The sequence below is a fragment of the Simochromis diagramma genome, unplaced genomic scaffold (genome assembly GCF_900408965.1).
Source record: "Simochromis diagramma unplaced genomic scaffold, fSimDia1.1 OVJJ01000313.1, whole genome shotgun sequence".
In the NCBI taxonomy this organism is placed as follows: domain Eukaryota; kingdom Metazoa; phylum Chordata; class Actinopteri; order Cichliformes; family Cichlidae; genus Simochromis; species Simochromis diagramma.
The window spans coordinates 1,961,740-1,983,195 of record NW_024387372.1 but is presented as its reverse complement, the minus strand read 5'-3'; the positions used below and the strand labels follow the sequence as shown (position 1 = coordinate 1,983,195).

The 21,456-nt window shown below is 45.4% G+C and overlaps 2 long non-coding RNA genes across 2 annotated transcripts; one reads left to right on the top strand and one right to left on the bottom strand.

The window, feature by feature from the left end:
* Positions 1 to 6,697: 6,697 nt before the first annotated feature.
* On the bottom strand, positions 6,698 to 7,503 carry LOC120719341. The gene is made up of 3 exons (XR_005692659.1): positions 7,261 to 7,503; positions 7,069 to 7,115; positions 6,698 to 6,756 (listed from the first exon to the last, which is right to left on the bottom strand). It is a non-coding gene; the product is annotated as an uncharacterized LOC120719341 (long non-coding RNA).
* A 1,792-nt stretch (positions 7,504 to 9,295) lies between these two features.
* On the top strand, positions 9,296 to 18,579 carry LOC120719345. Its single transcript, XR_005692663.1, has 3 exons — positions 9,296 to 9,306; positions 11,289 to 11,295; positions 18,438 to 18,579. It is a non-coding gene; the product is annotated as an uncharacterized LOC120719345 (long non-coding RNA).
* Positions 18,580 to 21,456: the final 2,877 nt, after the last annotated feature.

Below are 21,456 nucleotides of genomic sequence, written 5' to 3'. Positions count from 1 at the left end.
CCCGAACTACGTCGCCGGTCTAGGTTCGCTCCTTCTTTTTTTTTTTTTTTTCCCGCCCGGCCGGCCTCCTGATCTGCTCGGTCGCCGTCGGTGCCTCCCGCCCCGGCCGGCCTCTGATCTGCTCGGTCGCCGTCGGTGCCCTCCCGCCGGCCGGCCTCCTGATCTGCTCAGTCGCCGTCGGTGCCTCCCGCCTGGCCAGCCTCCTGATCTGCTCCGTCCGCACCGGTGCCTCCCGCCTGGCCGGCCTCCTGACCTGTTTTCTGGCTCTTGGACCATCAGCCCTCCGGGCCGCCCCCCTGAACTGCCCGGGTTTGGACTATCGTGCTGCAGCCTCCGGGCCGGCCCCCTGAACTTTTTTGAGACTATTGCCTGGGCCTCTGCGCCTTTCTGAGCTCTTTTGTTTGTTTGCTTTTGGACTATGCCTGGGCCTTGGTGCTGCTGTTTTGGACTTGTTCCTTGTTTGTTTCTGTTGCTTCCAGGCTCGTTGTTTGTTCTTTTTTTTTGTTTCTGGCTCCTTGTTTGGTTTGTTTCGAGCCCTCCATCCTTTCCCCCGCCGCCCGCCCTGGTTGGGTTGTTTTTTTTGTTTGTTTTTTTTGTTTTGGTGTTTTGGTTTGGGCTGTCTGGAAGCCAGCCCTTAAGGGGGGGGTACTGTTAGGATGCCTGGGTCGTTGACCCAGGGTATTTGAGTTATTATTATTATTTATACTTTTTAGTCTTTGGTTTCTTTGAGTTCTGTCTTATGGTTTATGTCTCTGTCTTCTTAGTTGCTCTGTCTCCCTATCACCTGTATCCCTTGTCTAGTTCGCGTCTTTATGTTCCTTAGTTCCTTATCCCCGTGTTCAGTCAGTGTTTGTGTCTGCCCTGGCCCACGTCTCTTGTTCCCTCTGTAGTGCCTGCATGTGAGTCTGTGTATGTGTTTCCTGTTTTACTTTGAAGGTCTCTGTCTTATCTCAGTGTGTTCAGTTTACGCTTCCTTTTGTCTTGTCAGTTCTGATTACATTCCCTGATTGCTCCTTCTGTGTATTTAAGCCCTGTGTTTTTCTGTGTCCGTGTCGCGATCAACCGTTTTCCTAGCTGTGTGTTCTGTCATTCCTCCAGTTTAAGTTTGATTTGAGTTTTTTCAGTTATGTTATATTTTGAGTACCAAATTAAAGCCTTTTTGAGTTCACGACTGTCTCCGGAGTCTGCACCTTGGGTCCTATTCCTGTCTGCACACAGCCTCACCTAACAGATTCCTAATTTCAATGATCTAAATACTTTAAGAATTAGATGTTGGTTTGTCAATTGAAAGTGTGTAGATCTTGCATTATTATGGTGTTATATTATGATTATACATTCAAAGACATAAAATGGTCTTAAAATGACAATGACATAACTTGTCGCAATTGTTTATGGGGCAATATACCGACCAACAAAAAGTCGTTATCGTAACAGGCCTTCAAAACAGACGGTTTTATGATTGATAAATTCAAAAAATATCCATCCATCCATCCATCTTCATCCGCTTATCCGAGGTCGGGTCGCGGGGGTAGCAGCCTAAGCAAAGAGGTCCAGACCTCCCTCTCCCCAGCCACCTCCTCCAGCTTGTCCGGGGATACCAAGGCGTCCCAGGCCAGCCGAGAGATAAATCTCTCCCAGCGTGTCTGGGTCTGCCCCGGGGCTCCTCCCGGTGGGACATGCCTGGAACACCTCCCAGGAGGCGCCCAGGGGGCATCCTTGCCAGATGCCCGAACCACCTCAGCTGGCTCCTTTCGATGTGGAGCAGCAGCTGTCTACTCTGAGCCCCTCCCGGATGGCCGAACTTCTCACCTATCTCTAAGGGAGAGGCCAGCCACCCTTCGGGGAAGTCATTTCCGCCGCTTGTATCCGCGATCTCGTTCTTTCGGTCACTACCCCACAGCTCGTGGCCATAGTGGGGTAGGGACGTGATCGACCGGTAAATTGAGAGCTTCGCTTTTACACTCAGCTCCCTCTTACCACGACTGACCGGTGCAGCGTCCGCATTACTGCAGCCGCAGCCCCAATCCGTCTGTCGATCTCCGGCTCCCTTCTCCCATCACCTCGCGAACAAGACCCCCGAGTACTTGAACTCCTCCACTGGGGCAGGAACTCATCCCCGACCCGGAGTGGGCACTCCACCCTTTTCCGGCTGAGAAACCATGGCCTCAGATTTGGAGGTGCTGATCCTCATTCCCGCTGCGTCACACTCTGCCTGCGAACCCCCTTCTCCCCTCCCTCCCCCCCCCCCTGACCACCCACCCCCCCGTGACGACCCGTCGGCCCTACCCGATGAAGCCACAGAACACATCTCCGCAAAATCCAGAGATGAGATTCTGAGGCCACCAAACGGAAAGCCCTCCGCACCTTGGCTGCCGCCTAGAAATCCTGTCCATAAAAATTATGACACAGAACCGGGACACAGGGCAGCCCTGGCGGCAGCCCAATACCCACCGGGAAAGAGTAGACTTTATATGCCGGTCAGATGCGAACCAAGCTCTTGCAACGGTGTATAGGATTGAATGGCCCGTAGCAATCGGAAGCAACCCAAACTCCCGCCAACAACTCCCACAGGACACCCAGGGCACACGTCGAATGCCTTCTCAGGCTCACACAAACACATGTAGACTGGTGGGCAAACTCCCATGCACACCCTCAAATATCCTGGAGAGGATAAAGAGCTGGTCCCGTGTTCCGCGACAGGAAGAAAAACGCACATTGTTCCTCTGTATCACGAGGTTCGACTAGCGGTTACGAACTCTCCTCTCCAGCACCCGGCATAGACTTTCCCGGGACGGCTAGAGTGTGATCCCCCTGTAGTTGGAACAACACCCTGGTCCCCTTCTTAAAGATGGGACCCAACACCCGGTCTGCAAGTACAAGGACGCATGATTCCAAGCAACATTGCAGAGACGTGTCAAACAAGACAGCTACATTGCCAGCGCCAATTCAGGAACTCGGGGCGGACATCATCCAAACCAGGGGTTGGCCCACAAGGAGTTGTTTTACTCTGGGACCTCAGGATGCCCCCGAAATTGGCGGGTCATTCATACCCTAATAAAAAGACTTGATTAATCCTGGAAGAAGTGTCAGTGGGATTAAGGAGGTTCGAAGTATATTACATTACACGCCGAATAGAACAATTTATAAGTAGACCGTCAAACAGACTTTGATAAGAACGAGAACTATAAAAAGCCGAAGGTCCGTAGAGAAAAGATTTAAAATAATGAGAAGAAGACGGCGTTTGAAAGGAAATATTAGAGGGAAGTAAGAAAGTATTTTTAAATGGGAATATTAGAAAATAATTAGAAAAAAAAGACGTTTTTGCTTCAGAAAATGACAGACGCAATATTCCGCTCTGGCCCCCATTTAGATAAATGTAGGATGCTAAGGAGTAAAAAAGGTAAAAAAAGAAAGATAGGACTTCTCTAATTATTAAGACATGTGGTGGATAAATTAAAATTGGTTGTACACAATTTGGTTAGGGGATTAAAAAAAAGGGAAGGAAAAATAAAAAATTGACGGAAGAAGAATAAATTGAAGCCATAGATTAGGACAATGGAGAAGATGAACATGGTAAATTCTGGACCCTATCAATCAACAAGTCATAAATAGGGAATGATGTTGAAGATTAGAACGCGAGGTGTGTAGTTGAAGATCTAGAGGACTGGGGAACTGCTAGAAGTAAAAAGCAAAAATCAATAAGCTTTTATAGGTGAAATAACGGTATGTAACGAGGGCCGTCCATGACGACAATGACGTCCAGTCATCGGCCGGACAGGACGTGCAGGACGAGCAGGCCGGACAGGACGAGCAGGCCGAGCAGGACGTGCAGGACGAGCAGGCCGAGCAGGACGTGCAGGACGTGCAGGACGTGCAGGCCGGACAAGATGTGCAGGAACAGACAGCATGGAGACCTCAGGAGCAGACGAAGCTGAACACTCGGAGGCCGGACCAGGCGGAGCTACAGAGGCTGAGGTCGGATCAGGCGGAGCTGCAGAGGCTGAGGCCGGACCAGGCGGAACTGCAGACTCGGGGGCCGGACCAGGCGGAGCTGCAGATGTAGGACCAGACAGAACTGCAGACTCGGAGGCCGGACCAGGCGGAGCTGCAGATGCAGGACCAGGCGGAGCTACAGACTCGGAGGCCGGACCAGACGGTGGAGCCGGTGGTGGCTGAACGGCCTCGCCAAAACCATCAGCAGACACTGGGACGTGCTGGCTGGGTCCTCCCGGACCCCCAGCTGACGGGGCAAGAGGCTGAACGGGCCCCTCGGATCCTCCAGCGGAGACAGGTGGCTGAAGCGGTTCCTTGGACCCTCCAGCGGAGACAGGTGGCTGAACGGGCCCCTCGGACCCTCCAGCGGAGACAGGTGGCTGAACGGGCCCCTCGGACCCTCCAGCAGAGACAGGTGGCTGAACTGGCCCCTCGGATCCTCCAGCAGGAAGAGACGGCTGAAGCGGTTCCTCGGACCCTCCAGCGGAGACAGGTGGCTGAAGCGGTTCCTCGGACCCTCCAGCGGAGACAGGTGGCTGAACGGGCCCCTCGGACCCTCCAGCGGAGACAGGTGGCTGAACGGGCCCCTCGGACCCTCTAGCGGAGACAGGTGGCTGAACGGGCCCCTCGGACCCTCCAGCAGAGACAGGTGGCTGAACTGGCCCCTCGGATCCTCCAGCAGGAAGAGGTGGCTGAAGCGGTTCCTCGGACCCTCCAGCGGAGACAGGTGGCTGAAGCGGTTCCTCGGACCCTCCAGCGGAGACAGGTGGCTGAACGACAGGTGGCTGAACGGGCCCCTCGGACCCTCCAGCAGGAAGAGACGGCTGAAGCGATTCCTCGGACCCTCCAGCGGAGACAGGTGGCTGAAGCGGTTCCTCAGACCCTCCAGCAGAGACAGGTGGCTGAAGCGGTTCCTCAGACCCTCCAGCAGAGACAGGTGGCTGAACGACAGGTGGCTGAATGGGCCCCTCGGACCCTCCAGCGGAGACAGGTGGCTGAACGGGCCCCTCGGACCCTCCAGCGGAGACAGGTGGCTGAACGGGCCCCTCGGACCCTCCAGCGGAGACAGGTGGCTGAACGGGCCCCTCGGACCCTCCAGCAGGAAGAGACGGCTGAAGCGGTTCCTCGGACCCTCCAGCGGAGACAGACGGCTGAAGCGGTTCCTCGGACCCTCCAGCGGGAACAGACGGCTGAGCAGCTAAGTGACCCCGTGGCTGAGCGGCTGATGCAAAAAATATAGCCCCAGAATAAATAGTCCCATGGCCCGAAGAAAAAGAAAAAGTGTCCTTTTTGCTCACCACAGCCGGTAGTTTCGACATCCCGGGGTCCAGCTGTGGGGTGACACGCCGGTGGTGCGGCCGCCGCTTCCTCCTTGGTGATGGCTCCAATGGGCCGGGCAACTCCAAGTCCGGTGGGCTGGGCAGCACATCTTTCTCCGAGTTGGGTAGGTGAGCGGTAGCAACAGGGGGATGCAGATCAAGCTCATGAAGGAAAAACTCCTGTATGAGTGGGTGAAGTGAGTCCAAAAGCCAGGGGAGACCAGAAACCAGTCGCTGTAGCCGGTTCGCTACAGCACGCTGAAATTCCTCCCCAGAATGATTCAGCCACAGGTCACATAATTTATCCACTGAATAAATTATATCCTCCCTGAGCTCTTCAGACGGGGCGAGTGCTGCTGGGTCCATGTTCTGGTCGCGATCTTCTGTTAGGTGAGGCTGTGTGCAGACAGGAATAGGACCCAAGGTGCAGACTCCGGAGACAGTCGTGAACTCAAAAAGGCTTTAATTTGGTACTCAAAATATAACATAACTGAAAAAACTCAAATCAAACTTAAACTGGAGGAATGACAGAACACACAGCTAGGAAAACAGTTGATCACGACACGGACACAGAGAAACACAGGGCTTAAATACACAGAAGGAGCAATCAGGGAATGAGTAACAGGAGGGAAACACAGCTGGGACAAATCAGAACTGACAAGACAAAAGGAAGCGTAAACTGAACACACTGAGATAAGACAGAGACCTTCAAAGTAAAACAGGAAACACATAACACAGACTCACATGCAGGCACTACAGAGGGAACAGAGACGTGGGACCAGGGCAGACACAAACACTGACTGAACACGGGGATATAGGAACTAAGGATACATAAAGACGCGAACTAGACAAGGGGATACAGGTGATAGGGGAGACAGAGCAACTAAAGAAGACAGAGACATAAACCATAAGACAGAACTCAAAGAAACCAAAGACTAAAAAGTATAAATAATATAATAAACTCAAATACCCTGGGTCAACGACCCAGGCATCCTAACAGAATCAAAATATTAGATACCTTAAAAACTTGAATAAATAGTAAATTTTCTAACAAATAGAAAACAATGTTATTTAATGTTATTGTTTTGTTATCATTATATTTTATTTTTGTAAATATAATGGCAGATAAATTACATCATCAACAATTATTGAGGTCATGTACATGTATTGTGTGTTAAGTCGATATATCGATTATTGTGATAGGCCTACTGTTTTGGTATCATAACGAGCTTATCAAACATGCATGACCACTAAGCAATGTCTAAGCAGTAGTATTGGTCTGAATGACAACAAACATAACTAGTGTTTTGGAAAATCTGTTAGAAAACAGTTATTTCAATAATTATGATTAGCATGTGACACAGACACTGCATAAAAAACTACAACAACAAATACTTACTTTAGGAGGATGGGAGAGGGCAGCATGAGGTTGAGACTTTGACATCTGTAAGAAACAAAGTCATGTATTACAAACAAGTCACTTAAAAATACATTAATGTGGCAGACTGTTCCCTGTTCAGATGCAGTGTATAAGTACAATCAGGGCTGTCACAACAATGGGGTGGGGCCAAGTGGCTGCAACCCTAGTTACAATGTGCAGGTATATATAATTACATATAATATACGTGAATAAAGCAAGAATCTGTTTAGGTTAGTCACTGTGCTGACTGATGCTTGCTAGGTTTATATGATTGCAAACTGCACAAAAACAACAACAGCAACAACATTAATGACAATGACAAACAAAATTACTTACATTTATGTAAATCTCACATCAGGAAGATCTGCATTCGATTTCATGGGCTGAAATAAATAGGCAGAAACATTACTGCTAAAAAAATAAAAAACAAAAACTCTAAAAAGCCTAAAAATGACTTAAAAAGCAAGGAAATGTGGAACATTGTAGTTAGCAAACATTAATAAAGCATAACTGTGCTTTGTTTCTAACCTTGGTAAGTACTCTGTAGCCAGAAGGAGAGGTGGGATTTCTGTGAAAGCCAAATTAAATGTGAATAGGTTTTGATAGTTATTGTATATAAAAAGTGTAAACAGTTTTATTTGTATTTTTTCCCTTTCTGAGAAGGCAGAATAATAAGAAAAGGCAAAAGTACGTCACAATATAATTAATTAAGTTATATATTTTGATTACCAAATTATGGCAGCGTGGAGCTGCCACCCAGGCAAAAGCAAAATAGAGCTATATCACGTTATAACGTGAAAAGTTTATTGTTCTAAGATTATGCTTTTCATGTTTGTATAATATAATATCACGTTATTATAATATACATAATTATCACGTTCACACAATATTGTACGAACGTGAAAATTATGTATATTATAATAACGTGATATTACATTGTTCAAACGTGAAAAGTATCCCCTGCTTCCTACGTTATATGTGTCATGTTTCGGCTGTGTGGCAGGCAGGGATTGGACCCAAACGCAAACTCACAGGGACAGAACTTGAACTCAAAAGCACAGCTTTATTGCTGGAAAATAGAACACAAGCAATACAAAACTAAACTGGGAAAAGCTAATTATAATGCATACAAGGAGACACGGGGAGAATCACACACAGCATGAGGGACGACATGACACTGACTCAGAGAAACACAGGGTTTAAATACAATGGGAAGTAACGAGGGGAATGAGACACAGAAGGAGAGCACAGCTGGGAGAAATCAGAACTGACGAGACAAGGGAGCAAAGTAGGATACACTCACATGAGACACAGACCTTCAAAGTAAAACAGGAATTAGCACAGATGCAAACTAGACTAGGGGAGACAGAGCAACTAAGAAACACAGAGGGCAGCTACTAAATACTCAGAACTAAACAGAATACAAGAACACCAAGCTAAGACACTACACTAAAGAATAAGCTGGGACAACAAAGAGAACTAAGAACATAATACAGAAAACTCAGAGGCACAAGAAACTCAAAACACTGGGTCACTGACCCAGGACTGTGACAATATGTACATAAACATTTTTCCCCAAACTGGCCTTTGAGAAATGTTCTTGAGTGAAGAGGTCAGAAAAACTGATCAAATCATTTGTGATACACTTTAGCTACTAGCTGCTAACAATACTGTGCAGGATACAGAAATATGATGCATTTCTGAGCATTAATGAGTTATTATTTTTATGTATGCATTGTGCAGTCCATCATCATAAAAAACATCCAGACTTGTGTGTTGCTAATTCTGCTTACATTTAGAAATGAAAAATAAGCTCTCGTGCTATGAGAAGGTGTAAAATGCGAAATTCTTGAGCCAATTCTATTTTTCAAGGAAAATGAATGAAATAATTCACTGCAACTGCAAATATGCACGAAAATACAGTATATGATATTATATAGTAGGTTGTACAATTCTAATTTAGCAAAATATAAACTACCACAGCTACGCAGATGACACACAAATATATATCACAATGTCACCAGGAGACCAAGGCCCTGTACAGGCTCTTGGTAAATGCATTGAGGAAATTAATGACTGGTTGTGCCACAATTTTCTCCAGCTAAACAAAAACAAAACTGAGGTAATAGTCTTTGGCGCCAAAGAAAAACGATTACAGGTCACCAGAGGACTTCAATCTATACATCTAAAAACCACAAACCAGGCGAGAAATTTGGGTGTAGTGATGGATGCAGACCTAAACTTAGAAAAACACAGTAAGACAATAACAAAGTCAGCTTACTATCACCTCAAGAATATTTCAAGGATAAAAGATCTGATGTCTCAACAGGACCTGGAAAAACTAGTCCATGCATTCATCTTTAGCAGGCTTGATTACTGTAACAGCATCTTTACAGGTCTACCTAAAAAAATCAGTCAGACAACTACAGCTCATTCAGAACTCTGCTGCTCGAGTCCTCACTAAGACCAAAAAAGTGGACCACATCAGTCCAGCTCTGAGGTCTTTACACTGGCTGCCTGTCCGTCAGAGGATAGACTTTAAAGTTCTGATGCTGGCCTATAAAGCTCTGAATGGTTTAGGACCAAAATACATCAGTGACCTCCTGACCCAGTATGAACCTTCCAGATCCCTCAGGTCATCTGGATCCGGTCTTTTATCAGTTCCCAGAGTCAGAACCAGACACGGAGAAGCTGCATTCAGCTTTTATGCTCCTTATATCTGGAACAAACTCCCAGAAAGCCTCAGATCAGCTGAAACACTCAGTTTATTTACATCCAGGTTGAAGACTCACCTGTTCTCAGCTGCATTTGAATAAAGCACCAAATCCACACTTTTAAGCTTAAATTTCAAAACTTACACTAACTACTGATCTTATCTATTTCTGATTTTATCTGTTTTGATTTTATATACTGTTTTGTTTGTTTGTTTGTTAATTAGTTTGTTAGTTTGTTTGCTTGTTTTAATCAATTTTAAATCATGCTTTTTATTTGTTTTTGTTTCTAATGTCTCTGTAAAGCACTTTGAATCACCTTGTTGTTGAATTGTGCTATACAAATAAACTTGCCTTGCCTTGCCTTGTTGACTGTGTTTTTTCTTAAACACAGTCCTAAGTTTCTGTGAGTAGTGTTCTGAAATATTCCTCTGTACTTCTTAAAAGACATTTAAAATGTTGAGATATGCCAAGTTTTGGTTAATAGCTATTTGGTAATTACCTTGTTGATTAAAAAATACAATTTTATGCATTTCAAAATATGTTATCTTTGTTCTTTTCATTAGCTTCAACTAAGGAAACGGGAACAAATGAGTGCTGTGAAAAAGTTTTGCATATTCGTCATACTTACGTGTTTAAGATGAAGCATAGTTAATATTACACAATGTTGTTTTGAAATGAGGATTTCATATATTAAGAGAATAAATGTGATCTAAATCTATCTGGATTTGTGTGAAAAAGTAATTTCCCCCTAAATCTAATAACTGGTTATGCCACCACCTGCAGCAAGAGCTGCAATAAAGTATTTGTGATAAATGGCAATGAGACTTTCATATCGATGTGGAGCAGCGAATTCTGGCCCACCCGCACAAATCTGGGGGGAACAATTGGGATGGTTTTCTTTTACACACATCTATAAACAACTTATAAACACACATTAATAATAGATGCATTGACACATAAAGAAACTTGGGTGGAAGAACACACAAAGACACAGCCGAACAGAAACAGAGGACAGACATGCACCCACCTATACAGTCCACAGACAGGAAACACTGACAAACAGCTTTTATGTCATAATACACATGACACAAAAGCACATACTGATGGACATATAAAGAACTTCCATATATGGGCATAGTATGTGAGCATACATGACATTAAAATGTTGCTGGAACAGTCCCAGCCTGTCTGGGAGTGGTTGAGGTCAGGAGGCTCCCAGCAAAGAGGATTTCTGTTCAATTTAAAGGTTTTTAAACATATCTGAGACCAGACGTTTTGGTCTAAGCTGACTGATAGATCTGCCACCCATTTTGCAACAGCAGCTCTTTTACACATTAAATCTAAAGTAAAGTAGGAGACTGTCCTGTATGTTTCAGACAGTAATATGGAGGTGTTGACATTATGGAATTGCACAACACTTGGTGGGGTTTGTAACTTGATTTGAGTAACCTTACATTTTTTTTTACTTTAGATTTAATGTGTTTATATTCTAAAAATCTATTGTTAATCCTGTATTGTATAACTAATCTGTCAAATGCAATAAAGTCTGTTCCTTCGAATATATGTTCCAAGTATTTAATTCCTTTACAGCACCAATCTGGAAAAGGTCAGGCAGTAGACACTGGGATACCTGAAAACACAAGGTTGTCACTTATATAACAGGCCTGAAGATCAATGAAAGTCTCTTTTATTTTTTTATTTTCTGCACATTCTCAAGTTGGAGACTTGACCAAATCCCATAGCTAGGTGTTTTCAGCAGTGAGCGTTTCCACCTGATACTGTCTGAATTCCAGAGACTCCCTCATGGATTTAAATTCTACCAGGGGCAACCTCGCATCGAAGCTGGACAGTCACTTATCGACTGACTCCAGGATGTCTGCAAGTCTCTGCCATGCTGGTGATGCTGCACCAGGGTAGTCTGCTGGGCCATTTCTAATGGAAGACGGCATCTCTTCTGGAAGCAAGCCATAGATTAATAATAACTAATATTTAAAAATACAGAGGGGTGTACAAGAATAGTAAGTGAAAAAGGTGACTTGTTTTGGATGGAGTTGGTTCACTCAAATTGGGTGAAGGTGAATTCTTGTTCTTTTATTTTTGTTTGCAAGCTTTGCAGCTTCCTGGGTACTGCAGACTAAGACTGCGAGGTGAGAGGTCAGCTACTGAGAGAGAGTGACGTTGACGTTGACCCTTGTGCATCGTTATTTTAGATACTTGCAATACTTGCAAGATAATGGATGTTAAGAGTTTTATTGTTTTGGAGTTGGACTCTGGGTTACTGTTGTTGTGAGTCTGTCTGTGACATTGGTTATGTTTTACATAAGCATTCATAAAATTAGAAGCGCAAGCATATGCCTTGATTGAGCGGCACTGACTGCAGCACCATGGTAATCCTACAAACATAAATGAAATAAAGTGAAAAGTGAAAAGATGAGACAATCAGAATCTGTGTTGAGATCCCTTTGTGTAACCTTATATAGCTTTTCTATTTAACCTGTATATAATGTTTTATCATGGGGTCACAACAGAATTAATGTGGCGGTTCTTAACTCAAGAGGGGACAAAGATTACTTGATTAAAGTATTTAAAGAAGGGGAATTAGTGAGTAAACAGTGGGCTGCAAATACAGAGAAAAGGAAAAAATATATAATTAAACAGTAATAATGTATTCTGTTTCTGAATGGTTTACATTAAAGCAACTGTTTTACAGTTTAGGCAGCACTATAACTCCAAAAGAGTTGGTAAAGAATATTAGAGAACTGAAGGCACCTCCTGGGTGAGGTGTTCCGGGCATGTCCCACCAGGAGGAGGCCCCGGGGCAGACCCAGGACATGCTGGAGAGATTATATCTCTCGGCTGGTGTTCCCCCGAGTAAGGGGGTGGCTGGGGAGAGGGAGGTCTAGGCTTCTCTGGTTAGGCTGCTGCCCCCCGCGACCTGGCCCCGGAAAAGTGGAAGAAGATGGATGGATGGATGGATGAAGGCTACCAGATGGTTTAATTGAGGGAGAAATGAAATGCATGCAAGGCAAATGTTTCCTGAAGACAAGACTTCATTGTTTTTCATTATTTCCCTGTGTTCATTTTTAACAAGCATTACTATCTGATATATTAAATGCACAACGAACACATTTCTTTTAATGTAATAATACAATAATTTTATATTTTTGTTGCATTTTACCCAATATACAATAATTTTCTCTTTGAATAACTTCACTCCAGTGTGAGAACTTAATCTTCTTCTCTTCATTGGATAAATACACCCCTTTCGCTTTCTGATGTGAAATACTGCATTCAAGGTTGTTCTCCCCTTTGAATAAAACACAGAGCTGCTCTGAATCACAGGCCCATAAAGGAGAAGCTCCATAATAATCACTGTCAGATGGCTGTGACCAGATGGCACGGTTTCTTCTTTGGACAAACTCCAGAGCCATATCTGTTTTCTCTGTGATATCTAACCTTGAATCTGCCAAAGAAATTTCCAAATAACCACATAAACATTGACTTGTGAGAATCGGATTCTGAAAGCAAACCAAGGAAGAGACCAGCAAAGTCACCTTCAGTGATCAGCTTGAATACCTGCCATCAGCTCATCACAGGACCTGAAGGGGAGTCCAGAGAGGATGCACGCCAAAACATTAAGTAGAAAATGTGTTGTAGAAAAAAAGGAGAGATACATTTAGCTACAGATGACTGAGGTTCAGTCTTTGAACAGTTTCCTCCCAAAGTTCTTCCATTTGTCATCAAGTGATATATTCTGAAATTGTTCCAATCACCAAGTGAGTGTTACATGGCAACAGGATGGTGCTACAGGAAAAATGTTTTTTCTTAAAGGTGACTAAAGTGAAGGTTGTGTGAGCTGACTTATTATTTTGATGATGCTGAGCATTCTAAAGGACATCATAACGGCGATTCATGCCTGTTCTACAGTGTCCTTGATTAAAGGTGTAAGGGGAAACCAGTAACAGCAAAGCTGTGCTCTACCGTCTCAGAATTTGAGAGGAGTAGACAAAGACTTAGGAGAGAGAAGGCTTACTGTCAGCCATGTTTAGCAATCGAACGGGCCTTCTTATGACTTTTTAATCATCCACCTGCCCGAATGTTTTGGCTCTATTAACCATACATTTGCTTTGCAGAAATAATGAAATGAAAGAAGGTGACATATTTCAAAACACCAGTGTTACAGATTCCCTTTGCTTTTTCTCAGAAAGCCTCGTTAGGATGTGCACTACATATGTCTCTTTTCTAACAGAAGCTACTTATAGATTATTTAATTTTGCAATAATCAAAACTACTGCCTAGATCCCAGAACTCCCCAGCCATCTCCTCTAGCTTTTCCAGGGGAACACCAAGGCGTTCCCAGGCCAGCTGAGAGATATAATCTCTCCAGCATGTCCTGGGTCTGCCCCTGGACCGCCTCCCAGTGGGACATGCCCGGAACACCTCACCCAGGAGGCGCCTAGGAGGCATCTTTGTCAGATGCCCGAACCACCTCAACTGGCTCCTTTCAATATGAAGGAGCAGCGGCTCTAGGGAGGTCTGGGCTTCCCTGCCTAGGCTGCTGCCCCAAGCCCTGCCTTGGAAGAAGAAGGATGTATGGATACCTAGATCATGTTCTATTAAAAGAGATGCTAGGACATCAAATTAGCTGTGGGACCTTTGTATGTGGAATTTGCATGTCCATTCTGTGCCTGTGTGGGTTTTCTCTGGGTGCTCCAGTTTCATACCACAGTCCATAGACATGTGACCAGTTTCTTGGACTGTTGGAAATTTGTTGGTGTTTTTAAATTTCCAATGTACACAGTCTGAGGTAGATAAAGTGCTGAAAGTGAGATTGTTGTGATTTGGCGCTGTATAATTAAAACAGAATTTAATTGAATTAGATAAACACCCCATGGTTAACACCCACTAAATCTCTGAGCTTTGTAAAAATTATCTCAGAGTGATGCCATCCATCGTTTCTCTTCTGCTTATCCTAAAAAAAAAAGTTGTTAGTGACTGTTGCCTCGCAGCAAGAAGGTCCTGAGTTTGATTCTAGCTCCAGGCCAGGGCCCTCCTGTGTGGATTTTGTATGTTCTTTCAGTCAGTGCAAAGACATGCAGTTAGTGGGGTTCGGTTAATTGGTAATTCTAAATTGCCCATCAGTGTGAATTGTTGTTTGTGTCTGTGTGTTAGCCCTGCGACAGACTGGGGACCTGTCCAGGGTGTACCAAGCCTCTCGCCTTATGGTAGCTGGAATCGGGGACTTTAACAGGGAATTTCACTTCACTTCACAGCAGGGTTGGAATTTTTTTATATTGCAGTGAGACAGGTTATTATTTCATCTTCTCGCAAGACTGCCTGTTTTGGAAAATAGGGCACTAATTTTAATTCCCTGAGCCCCTTCATTATCATCTGGAACTGGATTTTAATGCGCACATTCCAACTGTTTTTGGAAGTGAAAATCCTGACTGGGAATGTGTTCTCATGTGTTTGGGTCTAGGGCATGGGTCGGCAACACTGGGTGGCACGTGAAGGGTTAAGTGATGGCACGGCATGCAGTGAAATAATCTGAGAAGGTGTATTTAAAAATAAATATGGGCCACCAATGCACATCACAAATTAGCTCACACAGAGCTAATGACAATACAGCTAATGACAGCGCGTCTTAATGACAGCATCTAAGCTAACAGCCCCACCTCCTTGTTTTACTTGTAACTGGCTAAAAATTACACAGACGAGAGGGATGTAGCTAGCTAGCCAGTCCTGTGAATTATGGCCTCGAAGCGAGCGAAAAAAGATTATCCCCTGGTCTTTTATGCCAATTTGGATGGAAGACTGGGATTTTGTGCAACAGAAAGATCGTGCTGTATGTGCCCTTTGCCTCGAGAGTGTTGTTTGCCGGACTTCCAGTGTTAAACAACATTTTGAGAAGAAACATCAAAAAACATTCAAGGATGAGGCAGAGAAAGTTGAATCAATTACACGTGCTGTGTCAAGATATGAGAAGCAAGCCAGTACTCTAAAAGTTTTTACAGCTGCAAAACATCATGGAACTGAAGCAAGTTATCATATTGCTCACTGTATTGCTAAACATGAAAAGCCGTTTACAGACAGAGAATTTGTTAAGGAGGCTTTTCTCTCAAGCTCAGAAGTGTTATTTAATGGGCTTCCGAACAAAGATGCAATTAAAGCAAGGATACAAGACATACCTGCATCAGCCAGAACTGTGGAATGACGCATCCAGGAAATGGGTGACAATGTCATGACAATGTTTTGATGTGGTAAAAAGATTCCTGGCAGAAAAGGGGCAAAGCCATCCCGAACTCGAAGACGAGAAATGGGTTGAAAAACTTTTCTTTCTCGCTGATATAACGGGACACCTCAACGAGCTTAATCTCAAACTGCAGGGATCCGGACAAACTGTTTTAGATATGCGTGACACATGGGAAGCTTTCGTTCAAAAACTGGCAGTTTTTTCTAGCGATATTGAAACTTCCACGTTCCGCTACTTCAAACGCCTCAGGGAGCTGTCCGCTCAGCGCAGCATCAGCACCACGGAAATACACGGGTACGTCCAAAGACTCGAGAAAGAATTCAGAATGCGTTTTCGGGACTTTCTGGTGTATGGACCGATGTTTTCTTTTCTTATCAAGCCAGAAAGCTTTAATGAACAGCTGGATTTGTCTCTTTTTAAATGGCTGGACACAGATGACATGGAAATGCAGCTGACTGAGCTGAAAAGCTCGACTCTGTGCGTGACAAAGTTCGCAGAATTCCGAACGCAACTAAAATCCACAGCTGCGCGTGATCATGGAGCTTGCATCTTCACTTGCTGGACATCACTACCAGACGAGTTTAACTGTCTTAAGAACATTGCACAGGCCCTATTGACAGTATTTGGCTCTACCTATCTGCGTGGACACTCAGAGACTTGTGTGCTAGTGATGTGCGATACCACTTTCTGATCCTTTCTGATCCGATACCAAGTAATATTCAGGGTGGTATCGACGATACTGATCCGATACCGATACTTTGTACAACAACTTACTTTATTTATTGTATCTCAAATTATAGCATCATAATGATTACAGGACATCAGATTACTTGTTCTTATCACATAATAATGCAGAATTCATCATATGGAAATAAAAAACTGAAGTTGTGGCTATTTGAACACCTTGCCTGCCTCCAGCACTAAAGGACTCCGTGAGAGACGTCTGTCTCGCCCTAGCAGCACCTGTCCCTCTCCTCCTCTTTAGTTCGCCTCAACATACGCTCGTCATATTCTGTGATATGATTTACTCTGAGGTGTTTGACAAGGTTAGTGATGTTGCCACAACCATACATGCCAACCCTCCCGATTTTTCCGGGAGAATCCCGAATTTCAGTGCCCCTCCCGAAAATCTCCCGGAGCCACCATTCTCCCGAATTTCTCCCGATTTTCCCCCCGGACAACAAAATTGAAAAACCATATTGCAGAATCCAGCGTGGCCCAGCCAATTCCAGTTTCCAACAATGGCGGCAGCGACTTAGTTTTAATATTACTCTTATTTCTCTTCCTGGGTCGCAAAAAAACTTTTAACATAGTTTCAGGTGAGAATGTAGCTGTGTAAACTTCAAATATCTGAGCCGACCGACACATCGTCTTCAAACCCCCGCGGTCTTTCACTACTCGGGTTAAACATGATATATAAGTCACTTTGATAACTTAAAAATGTTATTGTTTGGCTTTTTCAGTGTTTTATTTGTTCGTAAGTAAATCAGTTTGGCTGAGATTAAAGTTATTAGATTAGATTAAATTAAATGTAACTTTATTAATCCCTCGGGAGGGTTCCTCCGGGGTTTTCACACAGCAGAATAAATGTCAAACAGAAAACTGATTAAACAAAGTGTGAGACGGTCCAGAGTTTAAGTCAGCGCCCTGTTATATTTTAGATAGCAAAGAGCAGGCAGCAGAGTTTGACTCCACCGAGGGAGCTTGTGACGTACTACCCGGCTTTCTTTAGACCACGAAGGCCGGGTCCTCAGGTGGAAGCAGCCTCTGAATTATTGGCCGGCTGTTTCCAGGCCGGCCAATAATAACGGTGACATTTAACGTATTTTATCCGATGGGCAGCACGGTGGCACGGTGGTTAGCACTGTTGCCGCATAGCAAGAAGGTCCTGAATTCAATTCCAACATCAGGCCCGGGTCTTTCTGTGTGGAGTTTGCATATTCTCCCCGTGTTTGCGTGGGTTCCCTCCGGGTACTCCGGCTTCCTCCCACCGTCCAAAGACATGCAGCTTGTGGGGATAGGTTAATTGGATAATCCAAATTGCCACTAGGTGTGAATGTGCGAGTGAATGTGAGTGCGAATGGTTGTCTGTCCCTGTCTGTTGGCCCTGCGACAGACTGGCGACCTGTCCAGGGTGTACCCCGCCTCTCGCCCTATGACAGCTGGGATAGGCTCCAGCGCCCCCCGCGACCCTGAAAAGGAGAAGCGGAAGCGAATGGATGGATGGATGGATAAACACTGTAAAATGTATTTATCACCCCCAACAGCCCTTTTGAATGTCACCCTAATTCTGAGGTCTCAAGGTTGGTAAGTATGGCCACTTTTTTGCCACATGTATCGCAAACCACGTCTCAGCTGTTTGTGGAGGTAAAATAAGTCCGCACATGACTCCAATTACGCTCAACCGTTGTTGTAAGTGCGCACGCCAGCGGCTGCGAGACATTTATACAGCTGTATTTCGCACAGTTTCTTATGAAAGGCGGAAGAGGAAGTAGTTCCTTCGAATGTAGACAATCTGAATGATATAGTTTCTTTCCACTGTGTTCCTGTTAATGGTAAACTACAAATTTACCCTAGATTACTAAAATATCGATATTTTAATGTGAGAATCGATTCTAGAACATAAATGACTGGTATCGGAGGAATCGATATTTCAGGATCGATCCGCACATCACTACTGTGTGCTCCTTAAAGTTACAAAATGTGATCCCCAGATAACACAACTGGCAAATACAAAGCAGGGACAGGGATCACATTAACATGCATATCCCTGTATTAACAAATGTCATATTAGCCCAGTTTATTTTTTCTTTTCACTGTTGTGAGGAGACCATAAACAGGATTTGCATTTTCTGTTGTATAGTTCCTTTGCTGTTATGGTGTTTTTGTTATGTATAAAAATTGTTTCTTGAAAATAGCTGATCTGCACTTTGCCAACATCTGTCAGCAAATATAGTTCTATAAAGTTATTCTATGGTGTGTAACTGTTGATATGCTGTTACATATTGTTAATGCAATTGTTATTGTCATTGTTGTAAATAAATTTCTTGTTAATGCAACGGTTGATATGGCACTTTGACCTTTGAGGAAATTTTAGATGGCACTCGTCATCAAAAAGGTTGCCTACCCCTGGTCTAGGGTGAAGGACTGCATGGTGAAAAGGGAAAAATGAACATTCAGCTTACACAAGATTGCTAAGAGTACTACCTATTTCTCTGTGCATCTTCCTAAATAGCTCCTCAGTTTCAGAAACTGAAAGTAAATGATTACTTACATGATCATGAACATTTTATAAATATAGGTTAAGCATTCTTAAACAACAGCAATTAAAGTTGCTTCAGATTGATGGTGTGTGTAAAAAACAAAACAAAACATTTTAATCTTCTCACTTTGATCACTTAAAGCGATACATAACACACAAAGATAGAGATAGAGAAATAAAATGAGTTGCAAAGTCCAAAAGCAAAATTTCTCTGCCTCACACCTCTGCATGTCAGTTTTAACGTGTGACCCCGCCCCTCCCCCGGACTAACATGCCTGGACGTTTCCGTTTTAACAAGTGTTTGATGGAAAACGACAATGGTGGAGTTTGTGTCTGGAGTTACATGATAGGTGAGTCCCAGTAAATAATCATCGAGTATGTGTACGTAACATATTGTGGCATGCAGAGGAATCTTTACAAAGAAGCTCACAGAGAGAGATGAAGCTTGTTATTCAACCCCAAGCTGGTAGGGGGAGCTCTTTATTACAACACTTGCTGATGCTACACTGTGCTTCGAGGGTCATTAACAGCATAACAGAACTCACTTATGGTTGCATTCATTCTATAAAACAATAACTGTAAGTGACTTTGAACCGCAGTACAAACACAACATTCAAGATAACAGTTAAAAGTAGTGTAACCATAAACAATAAAACAAGAACATCTAAATAGCAGCACATGTCCCAAGGCATGATGGGAGAGAACTAGCTGTTCCCCCAACACGCCACACAGCCCCCACCTGTGTGGTTAGCTGTCCCCAGCAACCGGCATGTCCATAGCAAAGTCTCTGAGGTGTTGGGGAAGGCGACGGCTTCGTTGAGGACGTTCCGTGGGTCCCCCAGCTGCCTCCGAGGCCAGGTTGGGGGCCTGCAGTTGAAGCTGGGACCCTGACACCTCCCTGGATGGACTCAAGGGCTGATAGGGTGCCAGGCGATCACGATGGAGTACGACCACCCTGTTCCGTTTGACCAGCCGCACCCTGTAGACCACGTCGGACAGCCTCTCAAGAACAGTGCAGGGTCCAACCCACTGGCTCATCAGTTTGGGAGAAAGCCCTTTTTTCCTCTCCGGGCTGTAGACCCACACATGCTGACCGGGAGAAAGTCCTTCCCCCTTGCAGCGGGTATCATAAGCTCGCTTCTGCCGGGAGCCCGCATCTTGGAGAGCCTGCCTGGTCAACTGATGCACCTCTCGGAGCCGGGCGAGGAGGTTGTGGAGGTAGTCCAACCCGGGGTCCCCGCACACTTCCTGCTCGGGAGGGGATCCAAACACCAAGTCCACTGGGGTACGAAGCTCATGACCGAACATCAAGGCCGCTGGAGTGCACTTAGTAGATTCCTGGACTGCAGAACGGTAGGCCATTAAGACCAGGGGAAGGTGTTGATCCCAGTCACGCTGCTGGCGGGAGGTCAGGATAGCAAGCTGGGTGGCCAGGGTGCGGTTAAAGCGTTCCACCAACCCATCGCTTTGGGGGTGCAGTGGCGTCGTCCGGGTCTTCCTGATACCCAGCCGCTGACAAACCTCCTTGAACACCGCAGCCTCAAAATTCCAGCCCTGGTCGCTGTGCAGTTCCTCTGGTACCCCGAACCGGCAGAACATCTCGTTGACCAGACGCTCAGCAGTGGTAACAGCACTCTGGTCAGGGACTGCATAGGCCTCAGGCCACTTAGTGAAGTAGTCCATGGCAACCAGGACGTAGCGGTTCCCCTGGTCAGTGGTGGGGAAGGGTCCCAGGATGTCCACACCAACCCGCTCCATGGGAGCCCCCACCTGATACTGCTGCAAGGGGGCATGAGAGCGTTGGGAAGGCCCTTTCTGAGCCGTGCAGGCATCGCACCGATGGACATGGAGCTCTACGTCCTGGGCGACACCCGGGCCAGTAGAACCGAGACCGAAGTCGCCGCAGAGTCTTGGTAACTCCAAAGTGTCCTGCCCCCGCTGCACCATGGACCAGCTGGAGCACCCTGGACCGCAACTGTTGAGGTACCACGAGCTGGAAGACCTCACGGTGACCCCCGGGAGCCTGCCAGCGGCGATAGAGGAGGCCATTTCGGTTTGTGAGGTTGGCCCATTGGGAGTAGAGAGCCTTGGTCTCGAGGTCCAGTGCAGATACCTCTGGCCATGATGGTCTCTGACCGGCTCCAATCCAACACTGAACCCGGGAAAGGGCAGTGTCTTGGTTCTGGTCATGTTGCAGCTGTTGGGGATCCATGGCCTCCAGACCCTCAGTATCCCCTGCGGCGGACTGGACCTGAAGACTGCTACAATGCCCACCTGGCACAGAGTCATTCTCAGGGCCGCCCTGTGGTGACGCGATCACTGAAGTCATGCCCTCCCGGTCCTCCAAGCGTTGGCAGTACCTGCACTGTTTTTCCTCACAAGGGCGTCGGGAAAGGGCATCTGCATTGGTGTGGAGACGTCCCGCCCGGTGACGAACCTCAAAGTGGTAATCTTGCAACGTCTCCAACCACCGGGCTAGCTGTCCCTCCGGTTCT